Genomic DNA, 23,102 nt, shown 5'->3' with positions numbered 1-23,102 from the left:
AGAGCATGCCCACTCGGTCAGAACCTCCCTATGTTTTAAACCTATTTTAAAGGAAATTCATTTGCTCAGCTTCTAGTAGCTAGTTGATAATCATGGGATTCTTAGCCTTCGTAGGATAATGATATTTCTTCGAATTATAGTAAAATTGCTTGCTCTTACAGGCATTACTCGTTTAATGTGCTATATAGGTCACATAGTCGCACCAATATTCAGCCGTTTCATAGACATCTCGTTTTTAATACAAACGTAGAAACTACACCCCTGAGCCTATCGCTGTTACTTCCTCGGCGAGAAACGCTTATTACAGAAAATTTAGACTAAACGAAGGTTCCACCGAGATTCGAACTCGGATCGCTGGATTCAGAGTCCAGAGTGCTAACCGTTACACCATGGAACCAGACAGGAGAATGGGACTCGTAAATACACTTAGCAGTGTTCTGACGTACTTCAGACACTTCCTACTTGCATTTTTTAACATAATTGACACGATCGAGCATTATAAAACTTAATCTGGGCAATGTTTGCACTTGCAGCCGATGACTGCATTTCCTGTGCGTCTATATGGCAGCGCTGAGTAGCAGTGTGTGGAAACGAAAGACAGGGACGGACGTAAAGCAATCAGTACGAATAAGAAAGTATGCAGGGCCTCTGGTAGCTCAGTTGGTAGAGCGGTGGACTGTAGTGGAAGATTCACAGTTATCCATAGGTCGCTGGTTCAAATCCGGCCCAGAGGACTGTTTTTCTAATCTCAGGAGCAAAGAGGCTCCAGAGCATGCCCACTCGGTCAGAACCTCCCTATGTTTTAAACCTATTTTAAAGGAAATTCATTTGCTCAGCTTCTAGTAGCTAGTTGATAATCATGGGATTCTTAGCCTTCGTAGGATAATGATATTTCTTCGAATTATAGTAAAATTGCTTGCTCTTACAGGCATTACTCGTTTAATGTGCTATATAGGTCACATAGTCGCACCAATATTCAGCCGTTTCATAGACATCTCGTTTTTAATACAAACGTAGAAACTACACCCCTGAGCCTATCGCTGTTACTTCCTCGGCGAGAAACGCTTATTACAGAAAATTTAGACTAAACGAAGGTTCCACCGAGATTCGAACTCGGATCGCTGGATTCAGAGTCCAGAGTGCTAACCGTTACACCATGGAACCAGACAGGAGAATGGGACTCGTAAATACACTTAGCAGTGTTCTGACGTACTTCAGACACTTCCTACTTGCATTTTTTAACATAATTGACACGATCGAGCATTATAAAACTTAATCTGGGCAATGTTTGCACTTGCAGCCGATGACTGCATTTCCTGTGCGTCTATATGGCAGCGCTGAGTAGCAGTGTGTGGAAACGAAAGACAGGGACGGACGTAAAGCAATCAGTACGAATAAGAAAGTATGCAGGGCCTCTGGTAGCTCAGTTGGTAGAGCGGTGGACTGTAGTGGAAGATTCACAGTTATCCATAGGTCGCTGGTTCAAATCCGGCCCAGAGGACTGTTTTTCTAATCTCAGGAGCAAAGAGGCTCCAGAGCATGCCCACTCGGTCAGAACCTCCCTATGTTTTAAACCTATTTTAAAGGAAATTCATTTGCTCAGCTTCTAGTAGCTAGTTGATAATCATGGGATTCTTAGCCTTCGTAGGATAATGATATTTCTTCGAATTATAGTAAAATTGCTTGCTCTTACAGGCATTACTCGTTTAATGTGCTATATAGGTCACATAGTCGCACCAATATTCAGCCGTTTCATAGACATCTCGTTTTTAATACAAACGTAGAAACTACACCCCTGAGCCTATCGCTGTTACTTCCTCGGCGAGAAACGCTTATTACAGAAAATTTAGACTAAACGAAGGTTCCACCGAGATTCGAACTCGGATCGCTGGATTCAGAGTCCAGAGTGCTAACCGTTACACCATGGAACCAGACAGGAGACTCGGACTCGTAAATACACTTAGCAGTGTTCTGACGTACTTCAGACACTTCCTACTTGCATTTTTTAACATAATTGACACGATCGAGCATTATAAAACTTAATCTGGGCAATGTTTGCACTTGCAGCCGATGACTGCATTTCCTGTGCGTCTATATGGCAGCGCTGAGTAGCAGTGTGTGGAAACGAAAGACAGGGACGGACGTAAAGCAATCAGTACGAATAAGAAAGTATGCAGGGCCTCTGGTAGCTCAGTTGGTAGAGCGGTGGACTGTAGTGGAAGATTCACAGTTATCCATAGGTCGCTGGTTCAAATCCGGCCCAGAGGACTGTTTTTCTAATCTCAGGAGCAAAGAGGCTCCAGAGCATGCCCACTCGGTCAGAACCTCCCTATGTTTTAAACCTATTTTAAAGGAAATTCATTTGCTCAGCTTCTAGTAGCTAGTTGATAATCATGGGATTCTTAGCCTTCGTAGGATAATGATATTTCTTCGAATTATAGTAAAATTGCTTGCTCTTACAGGCATTACTCGTTTAATGTGCTATATAGGTCACATAGTCGCACCAATATTCAGCCGTTTCATAGACATCTCGTTTTTAATACAAACGTAGAAACTACACCCCTGAGCCTATCGCTGTTACTTCCTCGGCGAGAAACGCTTATTACAGAAAATTTAGACTAAACGAAGGTTCCACCGAGATTCGAACTCGGATCGCTGGATTCAGAGTCCAGAGTGCTAACCGTTACACTATGGAACCAGACAGGAGAATGGGACTCGTAAATACACTTAGCAGTGTTCTGACGTACTTCAGACACTTCCTACTTGCATTTTTTAACATAATTGACACGATCGAGCATTATAAAACTTAATCTGGGCAATGTTTGCACTTGCAGCCGATGACTGCATTTCCTGTGCGTCTATATGGCAGCGCTGAGTAGCAGTGTGTGGAAACGAAAGACAGGGACGGACGTAAAGCAATCAGTACGAATAAGAAAGTATGCAGGGCCTCTGGTAGCTCAGTTGGTAGAGCGGTGGACTGTAGTGGAAGATTCACAGTTATCCATAGGTCGCTGGTTCAAATCCGGCCCAGAGGACTGTTTTTCTAATCTCAGGAGCAAAGAGGCTCCAGAGCATGCCCACTCGGTCAGAACCTCCCTATGTTTTAAACCTATTTTAAAGGAAATTCATTTGCTCAGCTTCTAGTAGCTAGTTGATAATCATGGGATTCTTAGCCTTCGTAGGATAATGATATTTCTTCGAATTATAGTAAAATTGCTTGCTCTTACAGGCATTACTCGTTTAATGTGCTATATAGGTCACATAGTCGCACCAATATTCAGCCGTTTCATAGACATCTCGTTTTTAATACAAACGTAGAAACTACACCCCTGAGCCTATCGCTGTTACTTCCTCGGCGAGAAACGCTTATTACAGAAAATTTAGACTAAACGAAGGTTCCACCGAGATTCGAACTCGGATCGCTGGATTCAGAGTCCAGAGTGCTAACCGTTACACCATGGAACCAGACAGGAGAATGGGACTCGTAAATGCACTTAGCAGTGTTCTGACGTACTTCAGACACTTCCTACTTGCATTTTTTAACATAATTGACACGATCGAGCATTATAAAACTTAATCTGGGCAATGTTTGCACTTGCAGCCGATGACTGCATTTCCTGTGCGTCTATATGGCAGCGCTGAGTAGCAGTGTGTGGAAACGAAAGACAGGGACGGACGTAAAGCAATCAGTACGAATAAGAAAGTATGCAGGGCCTCTGGTAGCTCAGTTGGTAGAGCGGTGGACTGTAGTGGAAGATTCACAGTTATCCATAGGTCGCTGGTTCAAATCCGGCCCAGAGGACTGTTTTTCTAATCTCAGGAGCAAAGAGGCTCCAGAGCATGCCCACTCGGTCAGAACCTCCCTATGTTTTAAACCTATTTTAAAGGAAATTCATTTGCTCAGCTTCTAGTAGCTAGTTGATAATCATGGGATTCTTAGCCTTCGTAGGATAATGATATTTCTTCGAATTATAGTAAAATTGCTTGCTCTTACAGGCATTACTCGTTTAATGTGCTATATAGGTCACATAGTCGCACCAATATTCAGCCGTTTCATAGACATCTCGTTTTTAATACAAACGTAGAAACTACACCCCTGAGCCTATCGCTGTTACTTCCTCGGCGAGAAACGCTTATTACAGAAAATTTAGACTAAACGAAGGTTCCACCGAGATTCGAACTCGGATCGCTGGATTCAGAGTCCAGAGTGCTAACCGTTACACCATGGAACCAGACAGGAGAATGGGACTCGTAAATACACTTAGCAGTGTTCTGACGTACTTCAGACACTTCCTACTTGCATTTTTTAACATAATTGACACGATCGAGCATTATAAAACTTAATCTGGGCAATGTTTGCACTTGCAGCCGATGACTGCATTTCCTGTGCGTCTATATGGCAGCGCTGAGTAGCAGTGTGTGGAAACGAAAGACAGGGACGGACGTAAAGCAATCAGTACGAATAAGAAAGTATGCAGGGCCTCTGGTAGCTCAGTTGGTAGAGCGGTGGACTGTAGTGGAAGATTCACAGTTATCCATAGGTCGCTGGTTCAAATCCGGCCCAGAGGACTGTTTTTCTAATCTCAGGAGCAAAGAGGCTCCAGAGCATGCCCACTCGGTCAGAACCTCCCTATGTTTTAAACCTATTTTAAAGGAAATTCATTTGCTCAGCTTCTAGTAGCTAGTTGATAATCATGGGATTCTTAGCCTTCGTAGGTTAATGATATTTCTTCGAATTATAGTAAAATTGCTTGCTCTTACAGGCATTACTCGTTTAATGTGCTATATAGGTCACATAGTCGCACCAATATTCAGCCGTTTCATAGACATCTCGTTTTTAATACAAACGTAGAAACTACACCCCTGAGCCTATCGCTGTTACTTCCTCGGCGAGAAACGCTTATTACAGAAAATTTAGACTAAACGAAGGTTCCACCGAGATTCGAACTCGGATCGCTGGATTCAGAGTCCAGAGTGCTAACCGTTACACCATGGAACCAGACAGGAGAATGGGACTCGTAAATACACTTAGCAGTGTTCTGACGTACTTCAGACACTTCCTACTTGCATTTTTTAACATAATTGACACGATCGAGCATTATAAAACTTAATCTGGGCAATGTTTGCACTTGCAGCCGATGACTGCATTTCCTGTGCGTCTATATGGCAGCGCTGAGTAGCAGTGTGTGGAAACGAAAGACAGGGACGGACGTAAAGCAATCAGTACGAATAAGAAAGTATGCAGGGCCTCTGGTAGCTCAGTTGGTAGAGCGGTGGACTGTAGTGGAAGATTCACAGTTATCCATAGGTCGCTGGTTCAAATCCGGCCCAGAGGACTGTTTTTCTAATCTCAGGAGCAAAGAGGCTCCAGAGCATGCCCACTCGGTCAGAACCTCCCTATGTTTTAAACCTATTTTAAAGGAAATTCATTTGCTCAGCTTCTAGTAGCTAGTTGATAATCATGGGATTCTTAGCCTTCGTAGGATAATGATATTTCTTCGAATTGTAGTAAAATTGCTTGCTCTTACAGGCATTACTCGTTTAATGTGCTATATAGGTCACATAGTCGCACCAATATTCAGCCGTTTCATAGACATCTCGTTTTTAATACAAACGTAGAAACTACACCCCTGAGCCTATCGCTGTTACTTCCTCGGCGAGAAACGCTTATTACAGAAAATTTAGACTAAACGAAGGTTCCACCGAGATTCGAACTCGGATCGCTGGATTCAGAGTCCAGAGTGCTAACCGTTACACCATGGAACCAGACAGGAGAATGGGACTCGTAAATACACTTAGCAGTGTTCTGACGTACTTCAGACACTTCCTACTTGCATTTTTTAACATAATTGACACGATCGAGCATTATAAAACTTAATCTGGGCAATGTTTGCACTTGCAGCCGATGACTGCATTTCCTGTGCGTCTATATGGCAGCGCTGAGTAGCAGTGTGTGGAAACGAAAGACAGGGACGGACGTAAAGCAATCAGTACGAATAAGAAAGTATGCAGGGCCTCTGGTAGCTCAGTTGGTAGAGCGGTGGACTGTAGTGGAAGATTCACAGTTATCCATAGGTCGCTGGTTCAAATCCGGCCCAGAGGACTGTTTTTCTAATCTCAGGAGCAAAGAGGCTCCAGAGCATGCCCACTCGGTCAGAACCTCCCTATGTTTTAAACCTATTTTAAAGGAAATTCATTTGCTCAGCTTCTAGTAGCTAGTTGATAATCATGGGATTCTTAGCCTTCGTAGGATAATGATATTTCTTCGAATTATAGTAAAATTGCTTGCTCTTACAGGCATTACTCGTTTAATGTGCTATATAGGTCACATAGTCGCACCAATATTCAGCCGTTTCATAGACATCTCGTTTTTAATACAAACGTAGAAACTACACCCCTGAGCCTATCGCTGTTACTTCCTCGGCGAGAAACGCTTATTACAGAAAATTTAGACTAAACGAAGGTTCCACCGAGATTCGAACTCGGATCGCTGGATTCAGAGTCCAGAGTGCTAACCGTTACACCATGGAACCAGACAGGAGAATGGGACTCGTAAATACACTTAGCAGTGTTCTGACGTACTTCAGACACTTCCTACTTGCATTTTTTAACATAATTGACACGATCGAGCATTATAAAACTTAATCTGGGCAATGTTTGCACTTGCAGCCGATGACTGCATTTCCTGTGCGTCTATATGGCAGCGCTGAGTAGCAGTGTGTGGAAACGAAAGACAGGGACGGACGTAAAGCAATCAGTACGAATAAGAAAGTATGCAGGGCCTCTGGTAGCTCAGTTGGTAGAGCGGTGGACTGTAGTGGAAGATTCACAGTTATCCATAGGTCGCTGGTTCAAATCCGGCCCAGAGGACTGTTTTTCTAATCTCAGGAGCAAAGAGGCTCCAGAGCATGCCCACTCGGTCAGAACCTCCCTATGTTTTAAACCTATTTTAAAGGAAATTCATTTGCTCAGCTTCTAGTAGCTAGTTGATAATCATGGGATTCTTAGCCTTCGTAGGATAATGATATTTCTTCGAATTATAGTAAAATTGCTTGCTCTTACAGGCATTACTCGTTTAATGTGCTATATAGGTCACATAGTCGCACCAATATTCAGCCGTTTCATAGACATCTCGTTTTTAATACAAACGTAGAAACTACACCCCTGAGCCTATCGCTGTTACTTCCTCGGCGAGAAACGCTTATTACAGAAAATTTAGACTAAACGAAGGTTCCACCGAGATTCGAACTCGGATCGCTGGATTCAGAGTCCAGAGTGCTAACCGTTACACCATGGAACCAGACAGGAGAATCGGACTCGTAAATACACTTAGCAGTGTTCTGACGTACTTCAGACACTTCCTACTTGCATTTTTTAACATAATTGACACGATCGAGCATTATAAAACTTAATCTGGGCAATGTTTGCACTTGCAGCCGATGACTGCATTTCCTGTGCGTCTATATGGCAGCGCTGAGTAGCAGTGTGTGGAAACGAAAGACAGGGACGGACGTAAAGCAATCAGTACGAATAAGAAAGTATGCAGGGCCTCTGGTAGCTCAGTTGGTAGAGCGGTGGACTGTAGTGGAAGATTCACAGTTATCCATAGGTCGCTGGTTCAAATCCGGCCCAGAGGACTGTTTTTCTAATCTCAGGAGCAAAGAGGCTCCAGAGCATGCCCACTCGGTCAGAACCTCCCTATGTTTTAAACCTATTTTAAAGGAAATTCATTTGCTCAGCTTCTAGTAGCTAGTTGATAATCATGGGATTCTTAGCCTTCGTAGGATAATGATATTTCTTCGAATTATAGTAAAATTGCTTGCTCTTACAGGCATTACTCGTTTAATGTGCTATATAGGTCACATAGTCGCACCAATATTCAGCCGTTTCATAGACATCTCGTTTTTAATACAAACGTAGAAACTACACCCCTGAGCCTATCGCTGTTACTTCCTCGGCGAGAAACGCTTATTACAGAAAATTTAGACTAAACGAAGGTTCCACCGAGATTCGAACTCGGATCGCTGGATTCAGAGTCCAGAGTGCTAACCGTTACACCATGGAACCAGACAGGAGAATGGGACTCGTAAATACACTTAGCAGTGTTCTGACGTACTTCAGACACTTCCTACTTGCATTTTTTAACATAATTGACACGATCGAGCATTATAAAACTTAATCTGGGCAATGTTTGCACTTGCAGCCGATGACTGCATTTCCTGTGCGTCTATATGGCAGCGCTGAGTAGCAGTGTGTGGAAACGAAAGACAGGGACGGACGTAAAGCAATCAGTACGAATAAGAAAGTATGCAGGGCCTCTGGTAGCTCAGTTGGTAGAGCGGTGGACTGTAGTGGAAGATTCACAGTTATCCATAGGTCGCTGGTTCAAATCCGGCCCAGAGGACTGTTTTTCTAATCTCAGGAGCAAAGAGGCTCCAGAGCATGCCCACTCGGTCAGAACCTCCCTATGTTTTAAACCTATTTTAAAGGAAATTCATTTGCTCAGCTTCTAGTAGCTAGTTGATAATCATGGGATTCTTAGCCTTCGTAGGATAATGATATTTCTTCGAATTATAGTAAAATTGCTTGCTCTTACAGGCATTACTCGTTTAATGTGCTATATAGGTCACATAGTCGCACCAATATTCAGCCGTTTCATAGACATCTCGTTTTTAATACAAACGTAGAAACTACACCCCTGAGCCTATCGCTGTTACTTCCTCGGCGAGAAACGCTTATTACAGAAAATTTAGACTAAACGAAGGTTCCACCGAGATTCGAACTCGGATCGCTGGATTCAGAGTCCAGAGTGCTAACCGTTACACCATGGAACCAGACAGGAGAATGGGACTCGTAAATACACTTAGCAGTGTTCTGACGTACTTCAGACACTTCCTACTTGCATTTTTTAACATAATTGACACGATCGAGCATTATAAAACTTAATCTGGGCAATGTTTGCACTTGCAGCCGATGACTGCATTTCCTGTGCGTCTATATGGCAGCGCTGAGTAGCAGTGTGTGGAAACGAAAGACAGGGACGGACGTAAAGCAATCAGTACGAATAAGAAAGTATGCAGGGCCTCTGGTAGCTCAGTTGGTAGAGCGGTGGACTGTAGTGGAAGATTCACAGTTATCCAAAGGTCGCTGGTTCAAATCCGGCCCAGAGGACTGTTTTTCTAATCTCAGGAGCAAAGAGGCTCCAGAGCATGCCCACTCGGTCAGAACCTCCCTATGTTTTAAACCTATTTTAAAGGAAATTCATTTGCTCAGCTTCTAGTAGCTAGTTGATAATCATGGGATTCTTAGCCTTCGTAGGATAATGATATTTCTTCGAATTATAGTAAAATTGCTTGCTCTTACAGGCATTACTCGTTTAATGTGCTATATAGGTCACATAGTCGCACCAATATTCAGCCGTTTCATAGACATCTCGTTTTTAATACAAACGTAGAAACTACACCCCTGAGCCTATCGCTGTTACTTCCTCGGCGAGAAACGCTTATTACAGAAAATTTAGACTAAACGAAGGTTCCACCGAGATTCGAACTCGGATCGCTGGATTCAGAGTCCAGAGTGCTAACCGTTACACCATGGAACCAGACAGGAGAATGGGACTCGTAAATACACTTAGCAGTGTTCTGACGTACTTCAGACACTTCCTACTTGCATTTTTTAACATAATTGACACGATCGAGCATTATAAAACTTAATCTGGGCAATGTTTGCACTTGCAGCCGATGACTGCATTTCCTGTGCGTCTATATGGCAGCGCTGAGTAGCAGTGTGTGGAAACGAAAGACAGGGACGGACGTAAAGCAATCAGTACGAATAAGAAAGTATGCAGGGCCTCTGGTAGCTCAGTTGGTAGAGCGGTGGACTGTAGTGGAAGATTCACAGTTTTCCATAGGTCGCTGGTTCAAATCCGGCCCAGAGGACTGTTTTTCTAATCTCAGGAGCAAAGAGGCTCCAGAGCATGCCCACTCGGTCAGAACCTCCCTATGTTTTAAACCTATTTTAAAGGAAATTCATTTGCTCAGCTTCTAGTAGCTAGTTGATAATCATGGGATTCTTAGCCTTCGTAGGATAATGATATTTCTTCGAATTATAGTAAAATTGCTTGCTCTTACAGGCATTACTCGTTTAATGTGCTATATAGGTCACATAGTCGCACCAATATTCAGCCGTTTCATAGACATCTCGTTTTTAATACAAACGTAGAAACTACACCCCTGAGCCTATCGCTGTTACTTCCTCGGCGAGAAACGCTTATTACAGAAAATTTAGACTAAACGAAGGTTCCACCGAGATTCGAACTCGGATCGCTGGATTCAGAGTCCAGAGTGCTAACCGTTACACCATGGAACCAGACAGGAGAATGGGACTCGTAAATACACTTAGCAGTGTTCTGACGTACTTCAGACACTTCCTACTTGCATTTTTTAACATAATTGACACGATCGAGCATTATAAAACTTAATCTGGGCAATGTTTGCACTTGCAGCCGATGACTGCATTTCCTGTGCGTCTATATGGCAGCGCTGAGTAGCAGTGTGTGGAAACGAAAGACAGGGACGGACGTAAAGCAATCAGTACGAATAAGAAAGTATGCAGGGCCTCTGGTAGCTCAGTTGGTAGAGCGGTGGACTGTAGTGGAAGATTCACAGTTATCCATAGGTCGCTGGTTCAAATCCGGCCCAGAGGACTGTTTTTCTAATCTCAGGAGCAAAGAGGCTCCAGAGCATGCCCACTCGGTCAGAACCTCCCTATGTTTTAAACCTATTTTAAAGGAAATTCATTTGCTCAGCTTCTAGTAGCTAGTTGATAATCATGGGATTCTTAGCCTTCGTAGGATAATGATATTTCTTCGAATTATAGTAAAATTGCTTGCTCTTACAGGCATTACTCGTTTAATGTGCTATATAGGTCACATAGTCGCACCAATATTCAGCCGTTTCATAGACATCTCGTTTTTAATACAAACGTAGAAACTACACCCCTGAGCCTATCGCTGTTACTTCCTCGGCGAGAAACGCTTATTACAGAAAATTTAGACTAAACGAAGGTTCCACCGAGATTCGAACTCGGATCGCTGGATTCAGAGTCCAGAGTGCTAACCGTTACACCATGGAACCAGACAGGAGAATGGGACTCGTAAATACACTTAGCAGTGTTCTGACGTACTTCAGACACTTCCTACTTGCATTTTTTAACATAATTGACACGATCGAGCATTATAAAACTTAATCTGGGCAATGTTTGCACTTGCAGCCGATGACTGCATTTCCTGTGCGTCTATATGGCAGCGCTGAGTAGCAGTGTGTGGAAACGAAAGACAGGGACGGACGTAAAGCAATCAGTACGAATAAGAAAGTATGCAGGGCCTCTGGTAGCTCAGTTGGTAGAGCGGTGGACTGTAGTGGAAGATTCACAGTTATCCATAGGTCGCTGGTTCAAATCCGGCCCAGAGGACTGTTTTTCTAATCTCAGGAGCAAAGAGGCTCCAGAGCATGCCCACTCGGTCAGAACCTCCCTATGTTTTAAACCTATTTTAAAGGAAATTCATTTGCTCAGCTTCTAGTAGCTAGTTGATAATCATGGGATTCTTAGCCTTCGTAGGATAATGATATTTCTTCGAATTATAGTAAAATTGCTTGCTCTTACAGGCATTACTCGTTTAATGTGCTATATAGGTCACATAGTCGCACCAATATTCAGCCGTTTCATAGACATCTCGTTTTTAATACAAACGTAGAAACTACACCCCTGAGCCTATCGCTGTTACTTCCTCGGCGAGAAACGCTTATTACAGAAAATTTAGACTAAACGAAGGTTCCACCGAGATTCGAACTCGGATCGCTGGATTCAGAGTCCAGAGTGCTAACCGTTACACCATGGAACCAGACAGGAGAATGGGACTCGTAAATACACTTAGCAGTGTTCTGACGTACTTCAGACACTTCCTACTTGCATTTTTTAACATAATTGACACGATCGAGCATTATAAAACTTAATCTGGGCAATGTTTGCACTTGCAGCCGATGACTGCATTTCCTGTGCGTCTATATGGCAGCGCTGAGTAGCAGTGTGTGGAAACGAAAGACAGGGACGGACGTAAAGCAATCAGTACGAATAAGAAAGTATGCAGGGCCTCTGGTAGCTCAGTTGGTAGAGCGGTGGACTGTAGTGGAAGATTCACAGTTTTCCATAGGTCGCTGGTTCAAATCCGGCCCAGAGGACTGTTTTTCTAATCTCAGGAGCAAAGAGGCTCCAGAGCATGCCCACTCGGTCAGAACCTCCCTATGTTTTAAACCTATTTTAAAGGAAATTCATTTGCTCAGCTTCTAGTAGCTAGTTGATAATCATGGGATTCTTAGCCTTCGTAGGATAATGATATTTCTTCGAATTATAGTAAAATTGCTTGCTCTTACAGGCATTACTCGTTTAATGTGCTATATAGGTCACATAGTCGCACCAATATTCAGCCGTTTCATAGACATCTCGTTTTTAATACAAACGTAGAAACTACACCCCTGAGCCTATCGCTGTTACTTCCTCGGCGAGAAACGCTTATTACAGAAAATTTAGACTAAACGAAGGTTCCACCGAGATTCGAACTCGGATCGCTGGATTCAGAGTCCAGAGTGCTAACCGTTACACCATGGAACCAGACAGGAGAATGGGACTCGTAAATACACTTAGCAGTGTTCTGACGTACTTCAGACACTTCCTACTTGCATTTTTTAACATAATTGACACGATCGAGCATTATAAAACTTAATCTGGGCAATGTTTGCACTTGCAGCCGATGACTGCATTTCCTGTGCGTCTATATGGCAGCGCTGAGTAGCAGTGTGTGGAAACGAAAGACAGGGACGGACGTAAAGCAATCAGTACGAATAAGAAAGTATGCAGGGCCTCTGGTAGCTCAGTTGGTAGAGCGGTGGACTGTAGTGGAAGATTCACAGTTATCCATAGGTCGCTGGTTCAAATCCGGCCCAGAGGACTGTTTTTCTAATCTCAGGAGCAAAGAGGCTCCAGAGCATGCCCACTCGGTCAGAACCTCCCTATGTTTTAAACCTATTTTAAAGGAAATTCATTTGCTCAGCTTCTAGTAGCTAGTTGATAATCATGGGATTCTTAGCCTTCGTAGGATAATGATATTTCTTCGAATTATAGTAAAATTGCTTGCTCTTACAGGCATTACTCGTTTAATGTGCTATATAGGTCACATAGTCGCACCAATATTCAGCCGTTTCATAGACATCTCGTTTTTAATACAAACGTAGAAACTACACCCCTGAGCCTATCGCTGTTACTTCCTCGGCGAGAAACGCTTATTACAGAAAATTTAGACTAAACGAAGGTTCCACCGAGATTCGAACTCGGATCGCTGGATTCAGAGTCCAGAGTGCTAACCGTTACACCATGGAACCAGACAGGAGAATGGGACTCGTAAATACACTTAGCAGTGTTCTGACGTACTTCAGACACTTCCTACTTGCATTTTTTAACATAATTGACACGATCGAGCATTATAAAACTTAATCTGGGCAATGTTTGCACTTGCAGCCGATGACTGCATTTCCTGTGCGTCTATATGGCAGCGCTGAGTAGCAGTGTGTGGAAACGAAAGACAGGGACGGACGTAAAGCAATCAGTACGAATAAGAAAGTATGCAGGGCCTCTGGTAGCTCAGTTGGTAGAGCGGTGGACTGTAGTGGAAGATTCACAGTTATCCATAGGTCGCTGGTTCAAATCCGGCCCAGAGGACTGTTTTTCTAATCTCAGGAGCAAAGAGGCTCCAGAGCATGCCCACTCGGTCAGAACCTCCCTATGTTTTAAACCTATTTTAAAGGAAATTCATTTGCTCAGCTTCTAGTAGCTAGTTGATAATCATGGGATTCTTAGCCTTCGTAGGATAATGATATTTCTTCGAATTATAGTAAAATTGCTTGCTCTTACAGGCATTACTCGTTTAATGTGCTATATAGGTCACATAGTCGCACCAATATTCAGCCGTTTCATAGACATCTCGTTTTTAATACAAACGTAGAAACTACACCCCTGAGCCTATCGCTGTTACTTCCTCGGCGAGAAACGCTTATTACAGAAAATTTAGACTAAACGAAGGTTCCACCGAGATTCGAACTCGGATCGCTGGATTCAGAGTCCAGAGTGCTAACCGTTACACCATGGAACCAGACAGGAGAATGGGACTCGTAAATACACTTAGCAGTGTTCTGACGTACTTCAGACACTTCCTACTTGCATTTTTTAACATAATTGACACGATCGAGCATTATAAAACTTAATCTGGGCAATGTTTGCACTTGCAGCCGATGACTGCATTTCCTGTGCGTCTATATGGCAGCGCTGAGTAGCAGTGTGTGGAAACGAAAGACAGGGACGGACGTAAAGCAATCAGTACGAATAAGAAAGTATGCAGGGCCTCTGGTAGCTCAGTTGGTAGAGCGGTGGACTGTAGTGGAAGATTCAGAGTTATCCATAGGTCGCTGGTTCAAATCCGGCCCAGAGGACTGTTTTTCTAATCTCAGGAGCAAAGAGGCTCCAGAGCATGCCCACTCGGTCAGAACCTCCCTATGTTTTAAACCTATTTTAAAGGAAATTCATTTGCTCAGCTTCTAGTAGCTAGTTGATAATCATGGGATTCTTAGCCTTCGTAGGATAATGATATTTCTTCGAATTATAGTAAAATTGCTTGCTCTTACAGGCATTACTCGTTTAATGTGCTATATAGGTCACATAGTCGCACCAATATTCAGCCGTTTCATAGACATCTCGTTTTTAATACAAACGTAGAAACTACACCCCTGAGCCTATCGCTGTTACTTCCTCGGCGAGAAACGCTTATTACAGAAAATTTAGACTAAACGAAGGTTCCACCGAGATTCGAACTCGGATCGCTGGATTCAGAGTCCAGAGTGCTAACCGTTACACCATGGAACCAGACAGGAGAATGGGACTCGTAAATACACTTAGCAGTGTTCTGACGTACTTCAGACACTTCCTACTTGCATTTTTTAACATAATTGACACGATCGAGCATTATAAAACTTAATCTGGGCAATGTTTGCACTTGCAGCCGATGACTGCATTTCCTGTGCGTCTATATGGCAGCGCTGAGTAGCAGTGTGTGGAAACGAAAGACAGGGACGGACGTAAAGCAATCAGTACGAATAAGAAAGTATGCAGGGCCTCTGGTAGCTCAGTTGGTAGAGCGGTGGACTGTAGTGGAAGATTCACAGTTATCCATAGGTCGCTGGTTCAAATCCGGCCCAGAGGACTGTTTTTCTAATCTCAGGAGCAAAGAGGCTCCAGAGCATGCCCACTCGGTCAGAACCTCCCTATGTTTTAAACCTATTTTAAAGGAAATTCATTTGCTCAGCTTCTAGTAGCTAGTTGATAATCATGGGATTCTTAGCCTTCGTAGGATAATGATATTTCTTCGAATTATAGTAAAATTGCTTGCTCTTACAGGCATTACTCGTTTAATGTGCTATATAGGTCACATAGTCGCACCAATATTCAGCCGTTTCATAGACATCTCGTTTTTAATACAAACGTAGAAACTACACCCCTGAGCCTATCGCTGTTACTTCCTCGGCGAGAAACGCTTATTACAGAAAATTTAGACTAAACGAAGGTTCCACCGAGATTCGAACTCGGATCGCTGGATTCAGAGTCCAGAGTGCTAACCGTTACACCATGGAACCAGACAGGAGAATGGGACTCGTAAATACACTTAGCAGTGTTCTGACGTACTTCAGACACTTCCTACTTGCATTTTTTAACATAATTGACACGATCGAGCATTATAAAACTTAATCTGGGCAATGTTTGCACTTGCAGCCGATGACTGCATTTCCTGTGCGTCTATATGGCAGCGCTGAGTAGCAGTGTGTGGAAACGAAAGACAGGGACGGACGTAAAGCAATCAGTACGAATAAGAAAGTATGCAGGGCCTCTGGTAGCTCAGTTGGTAGAGCGGTGGACTGTAGTGGAAGATTCACAGTTATCCATAGGTCGCTGGTTCAAATCCGGCCCAGAGGACTGTTTTTCTAATCTCAGGAGCAAAGAGGCTCCAGAGCATGCCCACTCGGTCAGAACCTCCCTATGTTTTAAACCTATTTTAAAGGAAATTCATTTGCTCAGCTTCTAGTAGCTAGTTGATAATCATGGGATTCTTAGCCTTCGTAGGATAATGATATTTCTTCGAATTATAGTAAAATTGCTTGCTCTTACAGGCATTACTCGTTTAATGTGCTATATAGGTCACATAGTCGCACCAATATTCAGCCGTTTCATAGACATCTCGTTTTTAATACAAACGTAGAAACTACACCCCTGAGCCTATCGCTGTTACTTCCTCGGCGAGAAACGCTTATTACAGAAAATTTAGACTAAACGAAGGTTCCACCGAGATTCGAACTCGGATCGCTGGATTCAGAGTCCAGAGTGCTAACCGTTACACCATGGAACCAGACAGGAGAATGGGACTCGTAAATACACTTAGCAGTGTTCTGACGTACTTCAGACACTTCCTACTTGCATTTTTTAACATAATTGACACGATCGAGCATTATAAAACTTAATCTGGGCAATGTTTGCACTTGCAGCCGATGACTGCATTTCCTGTGCGTCTATATGGCAGCGCTGAGTAGCAGTGTGTGGAAACGAAAGACAGGGACGGACGTAAAGCAATCAGTACGAATAAGAAAGTATGCAGCGCCTCTGGTAGCTCAGTTGGTAGAGCGGTGGACTGTAGTGGAAGATTCACAGTTATCCATAGGTCGCTGGTTCAAATCCGGCCCAGAGGACTGTTTTTCTAATCTCAGGAGCAAAGAGGCTCCAGAGCATGCCCACTCGGTCAGAACCTCCCTATGTTTTAAACCTATTTTAAAGGAAATTCATTTGCTCAGCTTCTAGTAGCTAGTTGATAATCATGGGATTCTTAGCCTTCGTAGGATAATGATATTTCTTCGAATTATAGTAAAATTGCTTGCTCTTACAGGCATTACTCGTTTAATGTGCTATATAGGTCACATAGTCGCACCAATATTCAGCCGTTTCATAGACATCTCGTTTTTAATACAAACGTAGAAACTACACCCCTGAGCCTATCGCTGTTACTTCCTCGGCGAGAAACGCTTATTACAGAAAATTTAGACTAAACGAAGGTTCCACCGAGATTCGAACTCGGATCGCTGGATTCAGAGTCCAGAGTGCTAACCGTTACACCATGGAACCAGACAGGAGAATGGGACTCGTAAATACACTTAGCAGTGTTCTGACGTACTTCAGACACTTCCTACTTGCATTTTTTAACATAATTGACACGATCGAGCATTATAAAACTTAATCTGGGCAATGTTTGCACTTGCAGCCGATGACTGCATTTCCTGTGCGTCTATATGGCAGCGCTGAGTAGCAGTGTGTGGAAACGAAAGACAGGGACGGACGTAAAGCAATCAGTACGAATAAGAAAGTATGCAGGGCCTCTGGTAGCTCAGTTGGTAGAGCGGTGGACTGTAGTGGAAGATTCACAGTTATCCATAGGTCGCTGGTTCAAATCCGGCCCAGAGGACTGTTTTTCTAATCTCAGGAGCAAAGAGGCTCCAGAGCATGCCCACTCGGTCAGAACCTCCCTATGTTTTAAACCTATTTTAAAGGAAATTCATTTGCTCAGCTTCTAGTAGCTAGTTGATAATCATGGGATTCTTAGCCTTCGTAGGATAATGATATTTCTTCGAATTATAGTAAAATTGCTTGCTCTTACAGGCATTACTCGTTTAATGTGCTATATAGGTCACATAGTCGCACCAATATTCAGCCGTTTCATAGACATCTCGTTTTTAATACAAACGTAGAAACTACACCCCTGAGCCTATCGCTGTTACTTCCTCGGCGAGAAACGCTTATTACAGAAAATTTAGACTAAACGAAGGTTCCACCGAGATTCGAACTCGGATCGCTGGATTCAGAGTCCAGAGTGCTAACCGTTACACCATGGAACCAGACAGGAGAATGGGACTCGTAAATACACTTAGCAGTGTTCTGACGTACTTCAGACACTTCCTACTTGCATTTTTTAACATAATTGACACGATCGAGCATTATAAAACTTAATCTGGGCAATGTTTGCACTTGCAGCCGATGACTGCATTTCCTGTGCGTCTATATGGCAGCGCTGAGTAGCAGTGTGTGGAAACGAAAGACAGGGACGGACGTAAAGCAATCAGTACGAATAAGAAAGTATGCAGGGCCTCTGGTAGCTCAGTTGGTAGAGCGGTGGACTGTAGTGGAAGATTCACAGTTATCCATAGGTCGCTGGTTCAAATCCGGCCCAGAGGACTGTTTTTCTAATCTCAGGAGCAAAGAGGCTCCAGAGCATGCCCACTCGGTCAGAACCTCCCTATGTTTTAAACCTATTTTAAAGGAAATTCATTTGCTCAGCTTCTAGTAGCTAGTTGATAATCATGGGATTCTTAGCCTTCGTAGGATAATGATATTTCTTCGAATTATAGTAAAATTGCTTGCTCTTACAGGCATTACTCGTTTAATGTGCTATATAGGTCACATAGTCGCACCAATATTCAGCCGTTTCATAGACATCTCGTTTTTAATACAAACGTAGAAACTACACCCCTGAGCCTATCGCTGTTACTTCCTCGGCGAGAAACGCTTATTACAGAAAATTTAGACTAAACGAAGGTTCCACCGAGATTCGAACTCGGATCGCTGGATTCAGAGTCCAGAGTGCTAACCGTTACACCATGGAACCAGACAGGAGAATGGGACTCGTAAATACACTTAGCAGTGTTCTGACGTACTTCAGACACTTCCTACTTGCATTTTTTAACATAATTGACACGATCGAGCATTATAAAACTTAATCTGGGCAATGTTTGCACTTGCAGCCGATGACTGCATTTCCTGTGCGTCTATATGGCAGCGCTGAGTAGTGTGTGGAAACGAAAGACAGGGACGGACGTAAAGCAATCAGTACGAATAAGAAAGTATGCAGGGCCTCTGGTAGCTCAGTTGGTAGAGCGGTGGACTGTAGTGGAAGATTCACAGTTATCCATAGGTCGCTGGTTCAAATCCGGCCCAGAGGACTGTTTTTCTAATCTCAGGAGCAAAGAGGCTCCAGAGCATGCCCACTCGGTCAGAACCTCCCTATGTTTTAAACCTATTTTAAAGGAAATTCATTTGCTCAGCTTCTAGTAGCTAGTTGATAATCATGGGATTCTTAGCCTTCGTAGGATAATGATATTTCTTCGAATTATAGTAAAATTGCTTGCTCTTACAGGCATTACTCGTTTAATGTGCTATATAGGTCACATAGTCGCACCAATATTCAGCCGTTTCATAGACATCTCGTTTTTAATACAAACGTAGAAACTACACCCCTGAGCCTATCGCTGTTACTTCCTCGGCGAGAAACGCTTATTACAGAAAATTTAGACTAAACGAAGGTTCCACCGAGATTCGAACTCGGATCGCTGGATTCAGAGTCCAGAGTGCTAACCGTTACACCATGGAACCAGACAGGAGAATGGGACTCGTAAATACACTTAGCAGTGTTCTGACGTACTTCAGACACTTCCTACTTGCATTTTTTAACATAATTGACACGATCGAGCATTATAAAACTTAATCTGGGCAATGTTTGCACTTGCAGCCGATGACTGCATTTCCTGTGCGTCTATATGGCAGCGCTGAGTAGCAGTGTGTGGAAACGAAAGACAGGGACGGACGTAAAGCAATCAGTACGAATAAGAAAGTATGCAGGGCCTCTGGTAGCTCAGTTGGTAGAGCGGTGGACTGTAGTGGAAGATTCACAGTTATCCATAGGTCGCTGGTTCAAATCCGGCCCAGAGGACTGTTTTTCTAATCTCAGGAGCAAAGAGGCTCCAGAGCATGCCCACTCGGTCAGAACCTCCCTATGTTTTAAACCTATTTTAAAGGAAATTCATTTGCTCAGCTTCTAGTAGCTAGTTGATAATCATGGGATTCTTAGCCTTCGTAGGATAATGATATTTCTTCGAATTATAGTAAAATTGCTTGCTCTTACAGGCATTACTCGTTTAATGTGCTATATAGGTCACATAGTCGCACCAATATTCAGCCGTTTCATAGACATCTCGTTTTTAATACAAACGTAGAAACTACACCCCTGAGCCTATCGCTGTTACTTCCTCGGCGAGAAACGCTTATTACAGAAAATTTAGACTAAACGAAGGTTCCACCGAGATTCGAACTCGGATCGCTGGATTCAGAGTCCAGAGTGCTAACCGTTACACCATGGAACCAGACAGGAGAATGGGACTCGTAAATACACTTAGCAGTGTTCTGACGTACTTCAGACACTTCCTACTTGCATTTTTTAACATAATTGACACGATCGAGCATTATAAAACTTAATCTGGGCAATGTTTGCACTTGCAGCCGATGACTGCATTTCCTGTGCGTCTATATGGCAGCGCTGAGTAGCAGTGTGTGGAAACGAAAGACAGGGACGGACGTAAAGCAATCAGTACGAATAAGAAAGTATGCAGGGCCTCTGGTAGCTCAGTTGGTAGAGCGGTGGACTGTAGTGGAAGATTCACAGTTATCCATAGGTCGCTGGTTCAAATCCGGCCCAGAGGACTGTTTTTCTAATCTCAGGAGCAAAGAGGCTCCAGAGCATGCCCACTCGGTCAGAACCTCCCTATGTTTTAAACCTATTTTAAAGGAAATTCATTTGCTCAGCTTCTAGTAGCTAGTTGATAATCATGGGATTCTTAGCCTTCGTAGGATAATGATATTTCTTCGAATTATAGTAAAATTGCTTGCTCTTACAGGCATTACTCGTTTAATGTGCTATATAGGTCACATAGTCGCACCAATATTCAGCCGTTTCATAGACATCTCGTTTTTAATACAAACGTAGAAACTACACCCCTGAGCCTATCGCTGTTACTTCCTCGGCGAGAAACGCTTATTACAGAAAATTTAGACTAAACGAAGGTTCCACCGAGATTCGAACTCGGATCGCTGGATTCAGAGTCCAGAGTGCTAACCGTTACACCATGGAACCAGACAGGAGAATGGGACTCGTAAATGCACTTAGCAGTGTTCTGACGTACTTCAGACACTTCCTACTTGCATTTTTTAACATAATTGACACGATCGAGCATTATAAAACTTAATCTGGGCAATGTTTGCACTTGCAGCCGATGACTGCATTTCCTGTGCGTCTATATGGCAGCGCTGAGTAGCAGTGTGTGGAAACGAAAGACAGGGACGGACGTAAAGCAATCAGTACGAATAAGAAAGTATGCAGGGCCTCTGGTAGCTCAGTTGGTAGAGCGGTGGACTGTAGTGGAAGATTCACAGTTATCCATAGGTCGCTGGTTCAAATCCGGCCCAGAGGACTGTTTTTCTAATCTCAGGAGCAAAGAGGCTCCAGAGCATGCCCACTCGGTCAGAACCTCCCTATGTTTTAAACCTATTTTAAAGGAAATTCATTTGCTCAGCTTCTAGTAGCTAGTTGATAATCATGGGATTCTTAGCCTTCGTAGGATAATGATATTTCTTCGAATTATAGTAAAATTGCTTGCTCTTACAGGCATTACTCGTTTAATGTGCTATATAGGTCACATAGTCGCACCAATATTCAGCCGTTTCATAGACATCTCGTTTTTAATACAAACGTAGAAACTACACCCCTGAGCCTATCGCTGTTACTTCCTCGGCGAGAAACGCTTATTACAGAAAATTTAGACTAAACGAAGGTTCCACCGAGATTCGAACTCGGATCGCTGGATTCAGAGTCCAGAGTGCTAACCGTTACACCATGGAACCAGACAGGAGAATGGGACTCGTAAATACACTTAGCAGTGTTCTGACGTACTTCAGACACTTCCTACTTGCATTTTTTAACATAATTGACACGATCGAGCATTATAAAACTTAATCTGGGCAATGTTTGCACTTGCAGCCGATGACTGCATTTCCTGTGCGTCTATATGGCAGCGCTGAGTAGCAGTGTGTGGAAACGAAAGACAGGGACGGACGTAAAGCAATCAGTACGAATAAGAAAGTATGCAGGGCCTCTGGTAGCTCAGTTGGTAGAGCGGTGGACTGTAGTGGAAGATTCACAGTTATCCATAGGTCGCTGGTTCAAATCCGGCCCAGAGGACTGTTTTTCTAATCTCAGGAGCAAAGAGGCTCCAGAGCATGCCCACTCGGTCAGAACCTCCCTATGTTTTAAACCTATTTTAAAGGAAATTCATTTGCTCAGCTTCTAGTAGCTAGTTGATAATCATGGGATTCTTAGCCTTCGTAGGATAATGATATTTCTTCGAATTATAGTAAAATTGCTTGCTCTTACAGGCATTACTCGTTTAATGTGCTATATAGGGTCACATAGTCGCACCAATATTCAGCCGTTTCATAGACATCTCGTTTTTAATACAAACGTAGAAACTACACCCCTGAGCCTATCGCTGTTACTTCCTCGGCGAGAAACGCTTATTACAGAAAATTTAGACTAAACGAAGGTTCCACCGAGATTCGAACTCGGATCGCTGGATTCAGAGGTCCAGAGTTGCTAACCGTTACACCATGGAACCAGACAGGAGAATCGGACTCGTAAATACACTTAGCAGTGTTCTGACGTACTTCAGACACTTCCTACTTGCATTTTTTAACATAATTGACACGATCGAGCATTATAAAACTTAATCTGGGCAATGTTTGCACTTGCAGCCGATGACTGCATTTCCTGTGCGTCTATATGGCAGCGCTGAGTAGCAGTGTGTGGAAACGAAAGACAGGGACGGACGTAAAGCAATCAGTACGAATAAGAAAGTATGCAGGGCCTCTGGTAGCTCAGTTGGTAGAGCGGTGGACTGTAGTGGAAGATTCACAGTTATCCATAGGTCGCTGGTTCAAATCCGGCCCAGAGGACTGTTTTTCTAATCTCAGGAGCAAAGAGGCTCCAGAGCATGCCCACTCGGTCAGAACCTCCCTATGTTTTAAACCTATTTTAAAGGAAATTCATTTGCTCAGCTTCTAGTAGCTAGTTGATAATC

General features: G+C 43.3%; 59 non-coding genes across 59 annotated transcripts; 30 read left to right on the top strand and 29 right to left on the bottom strand.

Moving 5' to 3' along the window:
• Window positions 1–325: 325 nt before the first annotated feature.
• Trnaq-cug lies at window positions 326–397 on the bottom strand. Its single transcript has one exon. It is a non-coding gene; the product is annotated as a tRNA-Gln (tRNA).
• A 248-nt stretch (window positions 398–645) lies between these two features.
• Trnay-gua lies at window positions 646–734 on the top strand. The gene is given in 2 exon segments: window positions 646–682; window positions 699–734. It is a non-coding gene; the product is annotated as a tRNA-Tyr (tRNA).
• A 358-nt stretch (window positions 735–1,092) lies between these two features.
• On the bottom strand, window positions 1,093–1,164 carry Trnaq-cug. Its single transcript has one exon. It is a non-coding gene; the product is annotated as a tRNA-Gln (tRNA).
• Window positions 1,165–1,412: 248 nt separating this feature from the next.
• Window positions 1,413–1,501, top strand: Trnay-gua. Its single transcript is given in 2 exon segments — window positions 1,413–1,449; window positions 1,466–1,501. It is a non-coding gene; the product is annotated as a tRNA-Tyr (tRNA).
• A 358-nt stretch (window positions 1,502–1,859) lies between these two features.
• Window positions 1,860–1,931, bottom strand: Trnaq-cug. Its single transcript has one exon. It is a non-coding gene; the product is annotated as a tRNA-Gln (tRNA).
• A 248-nt stretch (window positions 1,932–2,179) lies between these two features.
• Trnay-gua lies at window positions 2,180–2,268 on the top strand. Its single transcript is given in 2 exon segments — window positions 2,180–2,216; window positions 2,233–2,268. It is a non-coding gene; the product is annotated as a tRNA-Tyr (tRNA).
• A 358-nt stretch (window positions 2,269–2,626) lies between these two features.
• On the bottom strand, window positions 2,627–2,698 carry Trnaq-cug. Its single transcript has one exon. It is a non-coding gene; the product is annotated as a tRNA-Gln (tRNA).
• A 248-nt stretch (window positions 2,699–2,946) lies between these two features.
• Window positions 2,947–3,035, top strand: Trnay-gua. The gene is given in 2 exon segments: window positions 2,947–2,983; window positions 3,000–3,035. It is a non-coding gene; the product is annotated as a tRNA-Tyr (tRNA).
• A 358-nt stretch (window positions 3,036–3,393) lies between these two features.
• On the bottom strand, window positions 3,394–3,465 carry Trnaq-cug. The gene has a single exon. It is a non-coding gene; the product is annotated as a tRNA-Gln (tRNA).
• Window positions 3,466–3,713: 248 nt separating this feature from the next.
• Trnay-gua lies at window positions 3,714–3,802 on the top strand. The gene is given in 2 exon segments: window positions 3,714–3,750; window positions 3,767–3,802. It is a non-coding gene; the product is annotated as a tRNA-Tyr (tRNA).
• Window positions 3,803–4,160: 358 nt separating this feature from the next.
• On the bottom strand, window positions 4,161–4,232 carry Trnaq-cug. The gene has a single exon. It is a non-coding gene; the product is annotated as a tRNA-Gln (tRNA).
• Window positions 4,233–4,480: 248 nt separating this feature from the next.
• Trnay-gua lies at window positions 4,481–4,569 on the top strand. The gene is given in 2 exon segments: window positions 4,481–4,517; window positions 4,534–4,569. It is a non-coding gene; the product is annotated as a tRNA-Tyr (tRNA).
• Window positions 4,570–4,927: 358 nt separating this feature from the next.
• Trnaq-cug lies at window positions 4,928–4,999 on the bottom strand. The gene has a single exon. It is a non-coding gene; the product is annotated as a tRNA-Gln (tRNA).
• A 248-nt stretch (window positions 5,000–5,247) lies between these two features.
• Window positions 5,248–5,336, top strand: Trnay-gua. The gene is given in 2 exon segments: window positions 5,248–5,284; window positions 5,301–5,336. It is a non-coding gene; the product is annotated as a tRNA-Tyr (tRNA).
• Window positions 5,337–5,694: 358 nt separating this feature from the next.
• Window positions 5,695–5,766, bottom strand: Trnaq-cug. The gene has a single exon. It is a non-coding gene; the product is annotated as a tRNA-Gln (tRNA).
• Window positions 5,767–6,014: 248 nt separating this feature from the next.
• On the top strand, window positions 6,015–6,103 carry Trnay-gua. Its single transcript is given in 2 exon segments — window positions 6,015–6,051; window positions 6,068–6,103. It is a non-coding gene; the product is annotated as a tRNA-Tyr (tRNA).
• A 358-nt stretch (window positions 6,104–6,461) lies between these two features.
• On the bottom strand, window positions 6,462–6,533 carry Trnaq-cug. Its single transcript has one exon. It is a non-coding gene; the product is annotated as a tRNA-Gln (tRNA).
• Window positions 6,534–6,781: 248 nt separating this feature from the next.
• Trnay-gua lies at window positions 6,782–6,870 on the top strand. The gene is given in 2 exon segments: window positions 6,782–6,818; window positions 6,835–6,870. It is a non-coding gene; the product is annotated as a tRNA-Tyr (tRNA).
• Window positions 6,871–7,228: 358 nt separating this feature from the next.
• Trnaq-cug lies at window positions 7,229–7,300 on the bottom strand. The gene has a single exon. It is a non-coding gene; the product is annotated as a tRNA-Gln (tRNA).
• Window positions 7,301–7,548: 248 nt separating this feature from the next.
• Window positions 7,549–7,637, top strand: Trnay-gua. The gene is given in 2 exon segments: window positions 7,549–7,585; window positions 7,602–7,637. It is a non-coding gene; the product is annotated as a tRNA-Tyr (tRNA).
• Window positions 7,638–7,995: 358 nt separating this feature from the next.
• On the bottom strand, window positions 7,996–8,067 carry Trnaq-cug. Its single transcript has one exon. It is a non-coding gene; the product is annotated as a tRNA-Gln (tRNA).
• A 248-nt stretch (window positions 8,068–8,315) lies between these two features.
• Window positions 8,316–8,404, top strand: Trnay-gua. The gene is given in 2 exon segments: window positions 8,316–8,352; window positions 8,369–8,404. It is a non-coding gene; the product is annotated as a tRNA-Tyr (tRNA).
• A 358-nt stretch (window positions 8,405–8,762) lies between these two features.
• Trnaq-cug lies at window positions 8,763–8,834 on the bottom strand. Its single transcript has one exon. It is a non-coding gene; the product is annotated as a tRNA-Gln (tRNA).
• A 248-nt stretch (window positions 8,835–9,082) lies between these two features.
• Trnay-gua lies at window positions 9,083–9,171 on the top strand. The gene is given in 2 exon segments: window positions 9,083–9,119; window positions 9,136–9,171. It is a non-coding gene; the product is annotated as a tRNA-Tyr (tRNA).
• Window positions 9,172–9,529: 358 nt separating this feature from the next.
• On the bottom strand, window positions 9,530–9,601 carry Trnaq-cug. The gene has a single exon. It is a non-coding gene; the product is annotated as a tRNA-Gln (tRNA).
• A 248-nt stretch (window positions 9,602–9,849) lies between these two features.
• On the top strand, window positions 9,850–9,938 carry Trnay-gua. Its single transcript is given in 2 exon segments — window positions 9,850–9,886; window positions 9,903–9,938. It is a non-coding gene; the product is annotated as a tRNA-Tyr (tRNA).
• Window positions 9,939–10,296: 358 nt separating this feature from the next.
• Trnaq-cug lies at window positions 10,297–10,368 on the bottom strand. The gene has a single exon. It is a non-coding gene; the product is annotated as a tRNA-Gln (tRNA).
• A 248-nt stretch (window positions 10,369–10,616) lies between these two features.
• Window positions 10,617–10,705, top strand: Trnay-gua. Its single transcript is given in 2 exon segments — window positions 10,617–10,653; window positions 10,670–10,705. It is a non-coding gene; the product is annotated as a tRNA-Tyr (tRNA).
• A 358-nt stretch (window positions 10,706–11,063) lies between these two features.
• Window positions 11,064–11,135, bottom strand: Trnaq-cug. The gene has a single exon. It is a non-coding gene; the product is annotated as a tRNA-Gln (tRNA).
• A 248-nt stretch (window positions 11,136–11,383) lies between these two features.
• On the top strand, window positions 11,384–11,472 carry Trnay-gua. Its single transcript is given in 2 exon segments — window positions 11,384–11,420; window positions 11,437–11,472. It is a non-coding gene; the product is annotated as a tRNA-Tyr (tRNA).
• Window positions 11,473–11,830: 358 nt separating this feature from the next.
• On the bottom strand, window positions 11,831–11,902 carry Trnaq-cug. The gene has a single exon. It is a non-coding gene; the product is annotated as a tRNA-Gln (tRNA).
• Window positions 11,903–12,150: 248 nt separating this feature from the next.
• Trnay-gua lies at window positions 12,151–12,239 on the top strand. Its single transcript is given in 2 exon segments — window positions 12,151–12,187; window positions 12,204–12,239. It is a non-coding gene; the product is annotated as a tRNA-Tyr (tRNA).
• A 358-nt stretch (window positions 12,240–12,597) lies between these two features.
• On the bottom strand, window positions 12,598–12,669 carry Trnaq-cug. Its single transcript has one exon. It is a non-coding gene; the product is annotated as a tRNA-Gln (tRNA).
• A 248-nt stretch (window positions 12,670–12,917) lies between these two features.
• Window positions 12,918–13,006, top strand: Trnay-gua. Its single transcript is given in 2 exon segments — window positions 12,918–12,954; window positions 12,971–13,006. It is a non-coding gene; the product is annotated as a tRNA-Tyr (tRNA).
• Window positions 13,007–13,364: 358 nt separating this feature from the next.
• On the bottom strand, window positions 13,365–13,436 carry Trnaq-cug. The gene has a single exon. It is a non-coding gene; the product is annotated as a tRNA-Gln (tRNA).
• A 248-nt stretch (window positions 13,437–13,684) lies between these two features.
• Trnay-gua lies at window positions 13,685–13,773 on the top strand. The gene is given in 2 exon segments: window positions 13,685–13,721; window positions 13,738–13,773. It is a non-coding gene; the product is annotated as a tRNA-Tyr (tRNA).
• A 358-nt stretch (window positions 13,774–14,131) lies between these two features.
• Window positions 14,132–14,203, bottom strand: Trnaq-cug. The gene has a single exon. It is a non-coding gene; the product is annotated as a tRNA-Gln (tRNA).
• A 248-nt stretch (window positions 14,204–14,451) lies between these two features.
• Trnay-gua lies at window positions 14,452–14,540 on the top strand. The gene is given in 2 exon segments: window positions 14,452–14,488; window positions 14,505–14,540. It is a non-coding gene; the product is annotated as a tRNA-Tyr (tRNA).
• Window positions 14,541–14,898: 358 nt separating this feature from the next.
• Trnaq-cug lies at window positions 14,899–14,970 on the bottom strand. The gene has a single exon. It is a non-coding gene; the product is annotated as a tRNA-Gln (tRNA).
• Window positions 14,971–15,218: 248 nt separating this feature from the next.
• On the top strand, window positions 15,219–15,307 carry Trnay-gua. Its single transcript is given in 2 exon segments — window positions 15,219–15,255; window positions 15,272–15,307. It is a non-coding gene; the product is annotated as a tRNA-Tyr (tRNA).
• A 358-nt stretch (window positions 15,308–15,665) lies between these two features.
• On the bottom strand, window positions 15,666–15,737 carry Trnaq-cug. Its single transcript has one exon. It is a non-coding gene; the product is annotated as a tRNA-Gln (tRNA).
• Window positions 15,738–15,985: 248 nt separating this feature from the next.
• Window positions 15,986–16,074, top strand: Trnay-gua. Its single transcript is given in 2 exon segments — window positions 15,986–16,022; window positions 16,039–16,074. It is a non-coding gene; the product is annotated as a tRNA-Tyr (tRNA).
• Window positions 16,075–16,432: 358 nt separating this feature from the next.
• Trnaq-cug lies at window positions 16,433–16,504 on the bottom strand. The gene has a single exon. It is a non-coding gene; the product is annotated as a tRNA-Gln (tRNA).
• A 248-nt stretch (window positions 16,505–16,752) lies between these two features.
• Trnay-gua lies at window positions 16,753–16,841 on the top strand. The gene is given in 2 exon segments: window positions 16,753–16,789; window positions 16,806–16,841. It is a non-coding gene; the product is annotated as a tRNA-Tyr (tRNA).
• A 358-nt stretch (window positions 16,842–17,199) lies between these two features.
• Trnaq-cug lies at window positions 17,200–17,271 on the bottom strand. Its single transcript has one exon. It is a non-coding gene; the product is annotated as a tRNA-Gln (tRNA).
• A 248-nt stretch (window positions 17,272–17,519) lies between these two features.
• Trnay-gua lies at window positions 17,520–17,608 on the top strand. The gene is given in 2 exon segments: window positions 17,520–17,556; window positions 17,573–17,608. It is a non-coding gene; the product is annotated as a tRNA-Tyr (tRNA).
• A 358-nt stretch (window positions 17,609–17,966) lies between these two features.
• Trnaq-cug lies at window positions 17,967–18,038 on the bottom strand. Its single transcript has one exon. It is a non-coding gene; the product is annotated as a tRNA-Gln (tRNA).
• Window positions 18,039–18,286: 248 nt separating this feature from the next.
• Trnay-gua lies at window positions 18,287–18,375 on the top strand. The gene is given in 2 exon segments: window positions 18,287–18,323; window positions 18,340–18,375. It is a non-coding gene; the product is annotated as a tRNA-Tyr (tRNA).
• Window positions 18,376–18,733: 358 nt separating this feature from the next.
• Window positions 18,734–18,805, bottom strand: Trnaq-cug. Its single transcript has one exon. It is a non-coding gene; the product is annotated as a tRNA-Gln (tRNA).
• Window positions 18,806–19,050: 245 nt separating this feature from the next.
• On the top strand, window positions 19,051–19,139 carry Trnay-gua. The gene is given in 2 exon segments: window positions 19,051–19,087; window positions 19,104–19,139. It is a non-coding gene; the product is annotated as a tRNA-Tyr (tRNA).
• A 358-nt stretch (window positions 19,140–19,497) lies between these two features.
• Window positions 19,498–19,569, bottom strand: Trnaq-cug. Its single transcript has one exon. It is a non-coding gene; the product is annotated as a tRNA-Gln (tRNA).
• A 248-nt stretch (window positions 19,570–19,817) lies between these two features.
• On the top strand, window positions 19,818–19,906 carry Trnay-gua. Its single transcript is given in 2 exon segments — window positions 19,818–19,854; window positions 19,871–19,906. It is a non-coding gene; the product is annotated as a tRNA-Tyr (tRNA).
• A 358-nt stretch (window positions 19,907–20,264) lies between these two features.
• Window positions 20,265–20,336, bottom strand: Trnaq-cug. Its single transcript has one exon. It is a non-coding gene; the product is annotated as a tRNA-Gln (tRNA).
• Window positions 20,337–20,584: 248 nt separating this feature from the next.
• On the top strand, window positions 20,585–20,673 carry Trnay-gua. The gene is given in 2 exon segments: window positions 20,585–20,621; window positions 20,638–20,673. It is a non-coding gene; the product is annotated as a tRNA-Tyr (tRNA).
• Window positions 20,674–21,031: 358 nt separating this feature from the next.
• On the bottom strand, window positions 21,032–21,103 carry Trnaq-cug. The gene has a single exon. It is a non-coding gene; the product is annotated as a tRNA-Gln (tRNA).
• A 248-nt stretch (window positions 21,104–21,351) lies between these two features.
• Window positions 21,352–21,440, top strand: Trnay-gua. Its single transcript is given in 2 exon segments — window positions 21,352–21,388; window positions 21,405–21,440. It is a non-coding gene; the product is annotated as a tRNA-Tyr (tRNA).
• Window positions 21,441–21,798: 358 nt separating this feature from the next.
• On the bottom strand, window positions 21,799–21,870 carry Trnaq-cug. The gene has a single exon. It is a non-coding gene; the product is annotated as a tRNA-Gln (tRNA).
• A 248-nt stretch (window positions 21,871–22,118) lies between these two features.
• On the top strand, window positions 22,119–22,207 carry Trnay-gua. Its single transcript is given in 2 exon segments — window positions 22,119–22,155; window positions 22,172–22,207. It is a non-coding gene; the product is annotated as a tRNA-Tyr (tRNA).
• A 681-nt stretch (window positions 22,208–22,888) lies between these two features.
• On the top strand, window positions 22,889–22,977 carry Trnay-gua. The gene is given in 2 exon segments: window positions 22,889–22,925; window positions 22,942–22,977. It is a non-coding gene; the product is annotated as a tRNA-Tyr (tRNA).
• The last annotated feature ends 125 nt before the right edge of the window (window positions 22,978–23,102 follow it).

This window comes from Schistocerca piceifrons, unplaced genomic scaffold (assembly GCF_021461385.2).
Source record: "Schistocerca piceifrons isolate TAMUIC-IGC-003096 unplaced genomic scaffold, iqSchPice1.1 HiC_scaffold_2336, whole genome shotgun sequence".
NCBI lineage: Eukaryota > Metazoa > Arthropoda > Insecta > Orthoptera > Acrididae > Schistocerca > Schistocerca piceifrons.
This window is presented reverse-complemented; position numbering and strand designations above follow the sequence as displayed.